This window comes from Oncorhynchus mykiss, unplaced genomic scaffold (assembly GCF_013265735.2).
Source record: "Oncorhynchus mykiss isolate Arlee unplaced genomic scaffold, USDA_OmykA_1.1 un_scaffold_121, whole genome shotgun sequence".
Lineage (NCBI taxonomy): Eukaryota > Metazoa > Chordata > Actinopteri > Salmoniformes > Salmonidae > Oncorhynchus > Oncorhynchus mykiss.
In genome coordinates this window covers 774616-789106 of record NW_023493662.1, presented here as the reverse complement: position 1 = coordinate 789106, position 14491 = coordinate 774616, and the positions used below count along the sequence as shown (strand labels likewise).

The following is a 14491-nucleotide window of genomic DNA, read 5'->3' as shown; positions in this document are numbered from 1 at the left end:
GGTGTGGTACATAGTTACTATACAGTACCACAGATAAGGACTGAGGAGGTGTGGTACATAGTTAATATACAGTACCACAGATAAGGACTGAGGAGGTGTGGTACATAGTTAATATACAGTACCACAGATAAGGACTGAGGAGGTGTGGTATATAGTTACTATACAGTACCACAGATAAGGACTGAGGAGGTGTGGTACATAGTTAATATACAGTACCACAGATAAGGACTGAGGAGGTGTGGTACATAGTTACTATACAGTACCACAGATAAGGACTGAGGAGGTGTGGTACATAGTTAATATACAGTACCACAGATAAGGACTGAGGAGGTGTGGTACATAGTTAATATACAGTACCACAGATAAGGACTGAGGAGGTGTGGTATATAGTTACTATACAGTACCACAGATAAGGACTGAGGAGGTGTGGTATATAGTTAATATACAGTACCACAGATAAGGCCTGAGGAGGTGTGGTATATAGTTAATATACAGTACCACAGATAAGGACTGAGGAGGTGTGGTATATAGTTAATATACAGTACCACAGATAAGGCCTGAGGAGGTGTGGTATATAGTTAATATACAGTACCACAGATAAGGCCTGAGGAGGTGTGGTATATAGTTAATATACAGTACCACAGATAAGGCCTGAGGAGGTGTGGTATATAGTTAATATACAGTACCACAGATAAGGACTGAGGAGGTGTGGTATATAGTTAATATACAGTACCACAGATAAGGCCTGAGGAGGTGTGGTATATAGTTAATATACAGTACCACTGATAAGGACTGTTCTTAGACAACGCAGATTGAGACACATACACATATTTATCAGATGTTATCGCGGGTGTAGTGAAATGCTTGTGTTCCTGGCTCCAACAGGGCAGTAATATCTAACAATGCTTGTGTTCCTGGCTCCAACAGGGCAGTAATATCTAACAATGATTGTGTTTCTAGCTCCAACAGGGCAGTAATATCTAACAATGCTTGTGTTTCTAGCTCCAACAGGGCAGTAATATCTAACAATGCTTGTGTTTCTAGCTCCAACAGGGCAGTAATATCTAACAATGCTTGTGTTCCTGGCTCCAACAGGGCAGTAATATCTAACAATGCTTGTGTTTCTGGCTCCAACAGGGCAGTAATATCTAACAATGCTTGTGTTCCTGGCTCCAACAGGGCAGTAATATCTAACAATGCTTGTGTTTCTAGCTCCAACAGGGCAGTTATATCTAACAATGCTTGTGTTTCTAGCTCCAACAGGGCAGTAATATCTAACAATGCTTGTGTTCCTGGCTCCAACAGGGCAGTAATATCTAACAATGCTTGTGTTTCTAGCTCCAACAGGGCAGTAATATCTAACAATGCTTGTGTTCCTGGCTCCAACAGGGCAGTAATATCTAACAATGCTTGTGTTCCTGGCTCACAGAGGGCAAATCTAAAAAGTAAAAGAAAATATTAGGACAAGCATTGATAGATATAGATATATATACTGTTTACTGTGATGTGATGCATAGACAATTTGGAGTACATCTGTAGTATATCTGAAGAATAGTATATGTACAGTAGTAGTTAAATAGGACAGGCCTTGACTAGAATACAGTATATACATATGAAGTGGACAGTAGTAGTTAAATAGGACAGGCCTTGACTAGAATACAGTATATACATATGAAGTGGACAGTAGTAGTTAAATAGGACAGGCCTTGACTAGAATACAGTATATACATATGAAGTGGACAGTAGTAGTTAAATAGGACAGGCCTTGACTAGAATACAGTATATACATATGAAGTGGACAGTAGTAGTTAAATAGGACAGGCCTTGACTAGAATACAGTATATACATATGAAGTGGACAGTAGTAGTTAAATAGGACAGGCCTTGACTAGAATACAGTATATACATATGAAGTGGACAGTAGTAGTTAAATAGGACAGGCCTTGACTATAATACAGTATATACATATGAAGTGGACAGCAGTAGTTAAATAGGACAGGCCTTGACTAGAATACAGTATATACATATGAAGTGGACAGTAGTAGTTAAATAGGACAGGCCTTGACTAGAATACAGTATATACATATGAAGTGGACAGTAGTGGTTAAATAGGACAGGCCTTGACTAGAATACAGTATATACATATTGTAGCAGTATTTATTAGAGGGGTAAAGATAAAGATTTTGTTGGGGCGCCAGGCAGGTAGCCTAGTGGTTAGAGTGTAGAGGCGTCAGGGTAGCCTAGTGGTTAGAGTGTAGAGGCGGCAGGGTAGCCTAGTGGTTAGAGTGTAGAGGTGGCAGGTAGCCTAGTGGTTAGAGTGTAGAGGTGGCAGGTAGCCTAGTGGTTAGAGTGTAGGGACGGCAGGGTAGCCTAGTGGTTAGAGTGTAGAGGCGGCAGGGTAGCCTAGTGGTTAGAGTGTAGAGGTGGCAGGTAGCCTAGTGGTTAGAGTGTAGAGGCGGCAGGGTAGCCTAGTGGTTAGAGTGTAGAGGCGGCAGGGTAGCCTAGTGGTTAGAGTGTAGAGGCGGCAGGGTAGCCTAGTGGTTAGAGTGTAGAGGCGGCAGGGTAGCCTAGTGGTTAGAGCATTGGACTAGTAACCGGAAGGTTGCAAGTTTAAACCCCCGAGCTGACAAGGTACAAATCTGTCGTTCTGCCCCTGAACAGGCAGTTAACCCACTGTTCCTAGGCCGTCATTGAAAATAAGAATTTGTTCTTAACTGACTTGCCTAGTTAAATAAAGGTTACATTTAAAAAAAAAAAAAAAATTAAAACTATTAATAAACCTGCAATTCAAAATGGTTGGTTTTCAGTATGTTTGGCTTGGAGTCTTACATCAGCAGTTATCTATCTGCTGTGGTGATGACAGTAATACCCAGGATGTAGAACACAGTTATCTAGCTGCTGTGGTGATGACAGTAATACCCAGGATGTAGAACACAGTTATCTAGCTGCTGTGGTGATGACAGTAATACCCAGGATGTAGAACACAGTTATCTAGCTGCTGTGGTGATGACAGTAATACCCAGGATGTAGAACACAGTTATCTAGCTGTTGTTGTGATGACAGTAATACTGGATGAGGTGCTGGGTAAACTCCAGGATGTAGAACACAGTTATCTATCTGCTGTGGTGATGACAGTAATACCCAGGATGTAGAACACAGTTATCTAGCTGCTGTGGTGATGACAGTAATACTGGAGGAGGTGATGGGTAAACCCCAGGATGTAGAACACAGTTATCTATCTGCTGTGGTGATGACCGTAATACTGGAGGAGGTGATGGGTAAACCCCAGGATGTAGAACACATATGGTTTATGGTGTCAATCAGTTTCTAACATGGTTGATGGAGACCCACCTTTCCCACGGTCCTATCAATGAAATGTCCTGTTTTATGTAGAAGCCCCATCTGACTTCAGATTGGTTCATAGGATCATACTGAAGCATAGGACCTCAACAACCTCCTAGAGGAGCATAGGACCTCAACAACCTCCTAGAGGAGCATAGGACCTCAACAACCTCCTGGAGGAGCATAGGACCTCAACAGCCTCCTAGAGGAGCATAGGACCTCAACAGCCTCCTAGAGGAGCATAGGACCTCAACAGCCTCCTAGAGGAGCATAGGACCTCAACAGCCTCCTAGAGGAGCATAGGACCTCAACAACCTCCTAGAGGAGCATAGGACCTCAACAACCTCCTAGAGGAGCATAGGACCTCAACAGCCTCCTAGAGGAGCATAGGGTCTCAACAGCCTCCTAGAGAGCTGTTGACAGCACTTACAATGCAATGGTTCATTGGATCAGTCTAAAATGTTGCACATACACTGCTGCCATCAAGTGGCCAACATCTAAATTGCGCCTATACTGGAATAGTACATTATGGCCTTTCTCTTGCATGTCAAATATTTGTTTTCCTTTGTATGATATTTTACCAGATCTAATGTGTCATATTTTCCTACATTAAGTTCCACAAACTTTAAATTGTTTCTTTTCAAATGGTATCAATAATATACATATCCTTGCTTCAGGTCCTGAGCTACAAGAAGTTAAATTTGGGTTTGTTATTTTAGGCCGAAAATTGAAAAAAGGGTCTGATCCTTAAGGGCTTACTGCTACATTAGCCAATAGGATATCTCTGAGATCTATGCTCTCACTTCTTTATTCTCCAATGTATTATAAGACATTTGAAATTATTAATATGTTACCAATTACATTTACTTATGATACCTAAGTATATTTAAAAACAAATACTTTTACTTTTAGACTTTTACTCAAATAGTATTTTACTGGGTGACTTTCACTTTTACTTGAGTCATTGTCTTATAAGGTATCTTTACTTTTACATAAGTATGACAATTGGGTACTTTTCCTACCGCTGTCTTTAATTTTTAAAAACATTGTGAACACTCAAAGGACTGCACACATAGGTGTGGTATATAGGTGCCCCTATTGAAATCAAATCAGACATCAACAGCATCATCCTGGAAACCCTAGACCCACTCCAATTCACATACTGCCCCAACAGATCCACAGATGACGCAATCCCAATGGCACTCTACACTGCCCTTTCCCACCTGGACAACAGGATCAGTTACATGAGAATGCTGAATGCTGTTCATTGATTACAGCTCAGCGTTCAACACCATAGTGCTCACAAAGCTCATCACTAAGCTAAGGAGCCTGGGACTAAACACCTCCCTCTGCAACTGGATCATGGACTTCCTGATGGGCCGCAATGGTGGAAAAAATCATATTTAGATTAGACCTGATATGTTGAATTAACCTTAGAGAATTGTCTTGTTATGTGCTTGTATTTCTTCACTGATTCAGGCGTGTCTTTGTGTGACTTAGTCACAAGGCCGCACAGCTAAGAGCCGTTTGGGTTACGACCGTGTGACACATCCCGTTTTCAGTTCTATCTGAAGGAAGTCATCTCTATAGAAACGGGCAGGAATAAACAGAGAAGAGTGTGAGCCTTCGTCAACGTCAGCAATCTGAACAGACAAGCTTTTCTATACTCTGTTTCTACACACTAACTGTCATATAGAGGAGAGGAAGTAGTTTCTAGAAAAGGATTCGGATCGGTTAACTACTCCATTGTTGTAAATCTTATAATTAATTGTTTGAAAGAATCTGCAGCCTAAGGGGTGCGTGCTCAGTCCCCTCCTGTACTCCCTGTTCACCCACAACTGCGTGGTCAGGCACGACTCCAACACCATCATTAAGTTTGGTGTTTGCAGTGTTTTGGACACTGCTGCTACAAACTGTGTATTACCTATGCAAAGTCACTTCCCCCCTACCTACATGTGCAAACTAACCTAACGAACCTAAACCCCTGCACATTGACTCCTACCATATCTGTTATTTTATCATGTTAAACTAACCTAACTAACCTAAACCCCTGCACGTTGACTCCTACCATATTTTATCATGTTAAACTAACCTAACTAACCTAAACCCCTGCACATTGACTCCTACCATATCTGTTATTTTATCATGTTAAACTAACCTAACTAACCTAAACCCCTGCACATTGACTCCTACCATATTTTATCATGTTAAACTAACCTAACTAACCTAAACCCCTGCACATTGACTCCTACCATATTTTATCATGTTAAACTAACCTAACTAACCTAAACCCCTGCACATTGACTCCTACCATATTTTATCATGTTAAACTAACCTAACTAACCTAAACCCCTGCACATTGACTCTTACCATATCTGTTATTTTATCATGTTAAACTAACCTAACTAACCTAAACCCCTGCACATTGACTCCTACCATATTTTATCATGTTAAACTAACCTAACTAACCTAAACCCCTGCACATTGACTCCTACCATATCTGTTATTTTATCATGTTAAACTAACCTAACTAACCTAAACCCCTGCACATTGACTCCTACCATATTTTATCATGTTAAACTAACCTAACTAACCTAAACCCCTGCACGTTGACTCCTACCATATTTTATCATGTTAAACTAACCTAACTAACCTAAACCCCTGCACATTGACTCCTTGTCATGTATTGTCATGTTGTGTCTTGTTTCTGTCCTTTCCCTTCACCTTGTCTCCCTCTGCTGGTCGTATTAGGTTACCTTTTCTTCCCCTCTTTCCCCCAGCTGTTCCTTGTCTTCTCTAACTACCTCGTCACCCCTTTTCCCACCTGTTCCCTTTTTCCCTCTGATTAGGTCTCTATATCTCTCTCTGTTCCTGCTTCTGTCTTTGTCGGATTCTTGTTTGTGTTATTCATGCCTGAACCAGACTATCGTCGTGTTTGCTGCAACCTTGTCCTGTCCTGTCGGAATCTGCCTGTTCATCTAACCTTGTCCTGTCCTGTCGGAATCTGCCTGTCCATCTGAGCCTACGTGTGTTTCGTATTAAAGAAACTCTGTTTTGTTAACTCGCTTTTGGGTCCTCATTCACGCACCGTAACAGAAGAATCCGACCAAGAATGGACCCAGCGACTTCGGATCCTCTCCACTCAGCCGTCGAGATCCAGGGAGCGATGCTAGGCAGACACGAGCAGGAATTGTCTGCTGCTCGACATGCCGTTGAGACCCTGGCCACCCAAGTCTCCAACCTCACAGAACAGGTTCACCATCTCCGCCTCGATCCACCGGCCACTTCCAGGGCTTTCGAATCTCCGGAGCCCAGAATCAATAACCCGCCGTGTTACTCTGGGGAGCCCACTGAATGCCGCTCGTTCCTCACCCAGTGTGATATTGTGTTTTCTCTCCAGCCCAACACTTACTCCAGGAGCACTGCTCGTATCGCCTACGTCATATCTCTCCTTACTGGACGGGCTCGTGAGTGGGGCACGGCAATCTGGGAGGCAAGGGCTGAGTGTACTAACCAGTATCAGGACTTTAAGGAGGAGATGATACAGGTTTTTGATCGATCTGTTTTTGGGGAGGAGGCTTCCAGGGCCCTGTCTTCCCTATGTCAAGGTAATCGATCCATAACAGACTACTCTATTGAGTTTCGCACTCTTGCTGCCTCCAGTGGCTGGAACGAGCCGGCTTTGCTCGCTCGTTTTCTGGAGGGTCTCCGCGCAGAGGTAAAGGATGAGATTCTCTCCCGGGAGGTTCCTTCCAGCGTGGATTCCTTGATTGAACTCGCTATTCGCATTGAGCGACGGGTTGATCTTCGTCACCGAGCTCGTGGAAAGGAGCTCGCGTTCTCCGTTGCCCCCCTCTCCGCATCACTACCATCTTCCTCTGCCGGCTCGGGTGCTGAGCCTATGCAGCTGGGAGGTATCCGCATCTCGACTAAAGAGAGGGAACGGAGAATCACCAACCGCCTCTGTCTCTATTGCGGTTCCGCTGGTCATTTTGTCACTTCATGTCCAGTAAAAGCCAGAGCTCATCAGTAAGCGGAGGGCTACTGGTGTCTCTCCTTCAAGATCCTGCACTACCTTGTCGGTCCATCTACGCTGGACCGGTTCGTCAGCTTCCTGCAGTGCCTTAATAGACTCTGGGGCGGAGGGCTGTTTTATGGACGAGACCTGGGCTCGGGAACATGACATTCCTCTCAGACAGTTAAGGAAGCCCACGGCCTTGTTCGCCTTGGATGGTAGTCCTCTCCCCAGGATTCAGCGTGAGACGCTACCTTTAACCCTCACTGTCTCTGGTAATCATAGCGAAACCATTTCTTTTTTAATTTTTCGTTCACCTTTTACACCTGTTGTTTTGGGCCATCCCTGGCTAGTTTGTCATAATCCTTCTATTAATTGGTCTAGTAATTCTATCCTCTCCTGGAACGTCTCTTGTCATGTGAAATGTTTAATGTCTGCTATCCCTCCTGTTTCCTCTGTCTCTTCTTCACAGGAGGAGCCTGGTGATTTGACAGGGGTGCCGGAGGAATATCACGATCTGCGCACGGTGTTCAGTCGGTCCAGGGCCACCTCTCTTCCTCCACACCGGTCGTATGATTGTAGTATTGATCTCCTTCCGGGAACCACTCCCCCCCGGGGTAGACTATACTCTCTGTCGGCTCCCGAACGTAAGGCTCTCGAAGATTATTTGTCTGTAGCTCTTGCCGCCGGTACCATAGTCCCCTCCTCCTCTCCCGCCGGAGCGGGGTTTTTTTTTGTTAAGAAGAAGGACGGGTCCCTGCGCCCCTGCATAGATTATCGAGGGCTGAATGACATAACAGTGAAGAATCGTTATCCGCTTCCTCTTATGTCTTCAGCCTTCGAGATCCTGCAGGGAGCCAGGTTTTTCACTAAGTTGGACCTTCGTAATGCTTACCATCTCGTGCGCATCAGGGAGGGGGACGAGTGGAAGACGGCGTTTAACACTCCGTTAGGGCACTTTGAATACCGGGTTCTTCCTTTCGGCCTCGCTAACGCTCCAGCTGTCTTTCAGGCATTAGTCAATGATGTCCTGAGAGACATGCTGAACATCTTTGTTTTCGTTTACCTTGACGATATCCTGATTTTTTTCACCGTCACTCCAGATTCATGTTCAGCACGTTCGACGTGTCCTCCAGCGCCTTTTAGAGAATTGTCTTTTTGTGAAGGCTGAGAAGTGCACTTTTCATGCCTCCTCCGTCACATTTCTCGGTTCTGTTATTTCCGCTGAGGGCATTAAGATGGATCCCGCTAAGGTCCAGGCTGTCATTGATTGGCCCGTCCCTAAGTCACGCGTCGAGCTGCAGCGCTTTCTCGGCTTCGCGAACTTCTATCGTCGTTTCATCCGTAATTTCGGTCAGGTGGCAGCTCCTCTCACAGCCCTTACTTCTGTCAAGACGTGCTTTAAGTGGTCCGTTTTCGCCCAGGGAGCTTTTGATCTCCTCAAGAATCGTTTTACATCCGCTCCTATCCTTGTTACACCTGACGTCTCTAGACAGTTCGTGGTCGAGGTTGACGCGTCAGAGGTGGGCGTGGGAGCCATTCTTTCTCAACGCTCCCTCTCTGACGACAAGGTCCACCCTTGCGCGTATTTTTCTCATCGCCTGTCGCCGTCGGAACGTAACTATGATGTGGGAAACCGCGAACTGCTCGCCATCCGCTTAGCCCTAGGCGAATGGCGACAGTGGTTGGAGGGGGCGACCGTTCCTTTTGTCGTTTGGACTGACCATAGGAACCTTGAGTACATCCGTTCTGCCAAACGACTTAATGCGCGTCAGGCGCGCTGGGCGCTGTTTTTCGCTCGTTTCGAGTTCGTGATTTCTTATCGTCCGGGCTCTAAGAACACCAAGCCTGATGCTTTATCTCGTCTCTTCAGTTCTTCAGTAGCCTCCACTGACCCCGAGGGGATTCTCCCTGAGGGGCGTGTTGTTGGGTTGACTGTCTGGGGAATTGAGAGGCAGGTAAAGCAAGCACTCACTCAAACTCCGTCGCCGCGCGCTTGTCCCAGGAACCTTATTTTCGTTCCCGTTCCTACTCGTCTGGCCGTTCTTCAGTGGGCTCACTCTGCCAAGTTAGCCGGCCACCCTGGCGTTCGGGGTACGCTTGCTTCCATTCGCCAGCGTTTTTGGTGGCCCACCCGGGAGCATGACACGCGTCGCTTCGTGGCTGCTTGTTCGGTCTGCGCGCAGACTAAGTCCGGTAACTCCCCTCCTGCCGGCCGTCTCAGGCCGCTTCCCATTCCCTCTCGACCGTGGTCTCACATCGCCTTAGATTTTGTCACCGGACTGCCTTCGTCAGCGGGGAAGACTGTTATTCTTACGGTTGTCGACAGGTTCTCTAAGGCGGCTCATTTTATTCCCCTTGCTAAGCTTCCTTCTGCTAAAGAGACGGCACAAATCATCATCGAGAATGTTTTCAGAATTCATGGCCTTCCGTCAGACGTCGTTTCGGACAGAGGTCCGCAATTCACGTCTCAATTTTGGAGGGAGTTTTGCCGTTTGATTGGGGCTTCCGTCAGTCTCTCTTCCGGCTTTCACCCCCAGTCTAACGGTCAAGCAGAACGGGCCAATCAGACTATTGGTCGCATCTTACGCAGTCTTTCTTTTCGCAACCCTGCGTCTTGGTCAGAACAGCTCCCCTGGGCAGAATACGCCCACAACTCGCTTCCTTCGTCTGCGACCGGGCTATCCCCTTTTCAGAGTAGCCTCGGGTAACAGCCTCCGCTGTTCTCATCTCAGTTCGCCGAGTCCAGCGTCCCCTCCGCTCAGGCTTTTGTCCAACGTTGCGAGCGCACCTGGAAGAGGGTCAGGTCTGCACTTTGCCGTTATAGGGCGCAGACTGTGAGGGCTGCTAATAAACGTAGAACTAAGAGTCCTAGATATTGTCGCGGTCAGAGAGTTTGGCTCTCCACTCAGAACCTTCCCCTTAAGACCGCTTCTCGCAAGTTGACCCCGCGGTTCATTGGTCCGTTCCGTATTTCCCAGATCATTAACCCTGTCGCAGTTCGACTTCTTCTTCCGCGATATCTTCGTCGCGTCCACCCGGTCTTCCATGTCTCCTGTGTCAAGCCCGTTCTTCGCGCCCCCGCTCGTCTCCCCCCCCCCCCCCCCCATCCTTGTCGAGGGCGCACCCATCTACAGGGTCCGTAGGATTTTGGATATGCGTCCTCGGGGCCGTGGTCATCAGTACCTAGTAGATTGGGAGGGGTACGGTCCTGAGGAGAGGAGTTGGGTTCCCTCTCGGGACGTGCTGGACCGTGCGCTGATCGATGATTTCCTCCGTTGCCGCCAGGTTTCCTCCTCGAGTGCGCCAGGAGGCGCTCGGTGAGTGGGGGGGTACTGTCATGTATTGTCATGTTGTGTCTTGTTTCTGTCCTTTCCCTTCACCCTGTCTCCCTCTGCTGGTCGTTATTAGGTTACCTTTTCTCCCCCTCTTTCCCCCAGCTGTTCCTTGTCTCCTCCTAACTACCTCGTCACCCCTTTTCCCACCTGTTCCCTTTTTCCCTCTGATTAGTCCTCTATATCTCTCTCTGTTTTTGTTTCTGTCCTTGTCGGATTCTTGTTTGTGTTGTTCATGCCTGAACCAGACTATCGTCATGTTTGCTGCAACCTTGTCCTGTCCTGTTGGAATCTGCCGGTCCATCTGAGCCTACATTTGTTTTGTTATTAAAGAAGCTCTGTTTACGTTAATTCGCTTTTGGGTCCTCATTCACGCACCTTGACAATCTTATTAGATGGAGCCATTTCCCCCCATTAGTTTGGGATTCAGACCTGCAGTCATCTTGATTTAAGACCACTTTGGAGAAGTGTTCCACAGGCAGTAAATCTAATGTAGAATAAATGGAACCTGGATCCATTTCATTCTATTAACATGGTTTATGTGTTATAGCAGTAATGGGGTTAAACTGATATTAAAATGACAACTCCATAGGTGGTACCAGGTCAGGGGAGTTCATCTCTGCTCCCAGCATCCCTGGGACAGTACTGATCAACATAGCTGACCTGATGCAGAGGTGGACCAGTGATGTTTTCCTCTCAGTGGTGAGACTTGCCCTTCCATTTGACACACCTTTACCTGATGAGATCATACAAGACGTTACAGGCTTATTGCATGTGGAAACAGACCTGCGTTAAAATAATGTTGAATACTTAATAAGCAGTGTTTGATTGAGTTTGTTGTAATGGAACCAATGGAAAAGTCCTAAAAATACAAACAAACCCCGCCCACCTGGAGAACAAAGGAAATGCTCAAAGTGTTGGAAAGATTTCAAATAGTATTTGAATCCAGGGTGTTATTCGTTAGAGAACACTGTAGCAAAACATTTAGCAACAGAATTATTTTAGTTCAGTTAGTTCCTTCGTGTTTCAGTTCATATTCTTCAGTTTGGTGCCTCGTGGATATGATTCATGTCTTCGTGGAAACATCAATGTAAATTCACCTTTAATTTTTACTCCTCACATTCCCTTTCAGGTCCATAGGGTTTTACTGCCCCCTGCTGGTGACTGGAGCACACTGCAGTCCCTTTCAGGTCCATAGGGTTTTACTGCCCCCTGCTGGAGACTGGAGCACACTGCAGTCCCTTTCAGGTCCATAGGGTTTTACTACCCCTGCTGGAGACTGGAGCACACTGCAGTCCCGTTCAGGTCCATAGGGTTTTACTGCCCCTGCTGGAGACTGGAGTACACTGCAGTCCCTTTCAGGTCCATAGGGTTTTACTGCCCCTTGCTGGTGACTGGAGCACACTGCCATCCCTTTCAGGTTCATAGGGTTTTACTGCCCCCTGCTGGAGACTGGAGCACACTGCAGTCCCTTTCAGGTCCATAAAACATAAAGCAAAATCTACAATGGAATGGTTCAAAAATAAACATATCCAGGTGTTAGAATAGCCAAGTCAAAGTCCAGACCTGAATCCAATCAAGAATCTGTGGAAAGAACTGAAAACTGCTGTTCACAAATGCTCTCCATCCAACCTTTTTTATTTATTTTTATTTATTTTACCTTTATTTAACCAGGTAGGCAAGTTGAGAACAAGTTCTCATTTACAATTGCGACCTGGCCAAGATAAAGCAAAGCAGTTCGACACATACAACGACACAGAGTTACACATGGAGTAAAACAAACATACAGTCAATAATACAGTATAAACAAGTCTATATACGATATGAGCAAATGAGGTGAGATAAGGGAGGTAAAGGCAAAAAGGCCATGGTGGCAAAGTAAATACAATATAGCAAGTAAAACACTGGAATGGTAGATTTGCAATGGGAGAATGTGCAAAGTAGAAATAAAAAATAATGGGGTGCAAAGGAGCAAAATAAATAAATTAATTAAATACAGTAGGGAAAGATGTAGTTGTTTGGGCTAAATTATAGGTGGGCTATGTACAGGTGCAGTAATCTGTGAGCTGCTCTGACAGTTGGTGCTTAAAGCTAGTGAGGGAGATAAGTGTTTCCAGTTTCAGAGATTTTTGTAGTTCGTTCCAGTCATTGGCAGCAGATAACTGGAAGGAGAGGCGGCCAAAGAAAGAATTGGTTTTGGGGGTGACTAGAGAGATATACCTGCTGGATATACCAGCGAGCTGAGATAAGGGGGGACTTTACCTAGCAGGGTCTTGTAGATGACATGGAGCCAGTGGGTTTGGCGACGAGTATGAAGCGAGGGCCAGCCAACGAGAGCGTACAGGTCGCAATGGTGGGTAGTATATGGAGCTTTGGTGACAAAACGGATTGCACTGTGATAGACTGCATCCAATTTGTTGAGTAGGGTATTGGAGGCTATTTTGTAAATGACATCGCCAAAGTCGAGGATTGGTAGGATGGTCAGTTTTACAAGGGTATGTTTGGCAGCATGAGTGAAGGATGCTTTGTTGCGAAATAGGAAGCCAATTCTAGATTTAACTTTGGATTGGAGATGTTTGATATGGGTCTGGAAGGAGAGTTTACAGTCTGACCAGACACCTAAGTATTTGTAGTTGTCCACGTATTCTAAGTCAGAGCCGTCCAGAGTAGTAATGTTGGACAGGCGGGTAGGTACAGGTAGTGATCGGTTGAAGAGCATGCATTTAGTTTTACTTTTATTTAAGAGCAATTGGAGGCCACGGAAGGAGAGTTGTATGGCATTGAAGCTTGCCTGGAGGGTTGTTAACACAGTGTCCAAAGAAGGGCCAGAAGTATACAGAATGGTGTCGTCTGCGTAGAGGTGGATCAGAGACTCACCAGCAGCAAGAGCGACCTCATTGATGTATACAGAGAAGAGAGTCGGTCCAAGAATTGAACCCTGTGGCACCCCCATAGAGACTGCCAGAGGTCCGGACAGCAGACCCTCCGATTTGACACACTGAACTCTATCAGAGAAGTACTTGGTGAACCAGGCGAGGCAATCATTTGAGAAACCAAGGCTGTCGAGTCTGCCGATGAGGATGTGGTGATTGACAGAGTCGAAAGCCTTGGCCAGATCAATGAATACGGCTGCACAGTAATGTTTCTTATCGATGGCGGTTAAGATATCATTTAGGACCTTGAGCGTGGCTGAGGTGCACCCATGACCAGCTCTGAAACCAGATTGCATAGCAGAGAAGGTATGGTGAGATTCGAAATGGTCGGTAATCTGTTTGTTGACTTGGCTTCCGAAGACCTTAGAAAGGCATGGTAGGATAGATATAGGTCTGTAGCAGTTTGGGTCAAGAGTGTCACCCCCTTTGAAGAGGGGGATGACCGCAGCTGCTTTCCAATCTTTGGGAATCTCAGAAAGAGAGGTTGAACAGGCTAGTAATAGGGGTGGCAACAATTTTGGCAGATAATTTTAGAAAGAAAGGGTCCAGATTGTCTAGCCCGGCTGATTTGTAGGGTCCAGATTTTGCAGCTCATTCAAAACATCAGCTGAGCAGATTTGGGAGAAGGAGAAATGGGGAAGGCTTGGGCGAGTTGTTGTGGGGGGTGCAGTGCTGTTGACCGGGGTAGGAGTAGCCAGGTGGAAAGCCGTAGAAAAATGCTTATTGAAATTCTCAATTATGGTGGATTTATCAGTGGTGACAGTGTTTCCTATCTTCAGTGCAGTGGGCAGCTGGGAGGAGGTGTTGTTATTCTCCATGGACTTTACAGTGTCCCAGAACTTTTTTGAGTTAGTGTTGCAGGAAGCA

General features: G+C 45.9%; 1 protein-coding gene across 2 annotated transcripts in view; it reads right to left on the bottom strand.

Moving 5' to 3' along the window:
• The window catches only part of LOC110518290 (tripartite motif-containing protein 16), a 45125-nt gene that overhangs the window by 11814 nt on the left and 18820 nt on the right, over nucleotides 1-14491 (bottom strand). The window lies entirely within an intron of this gene.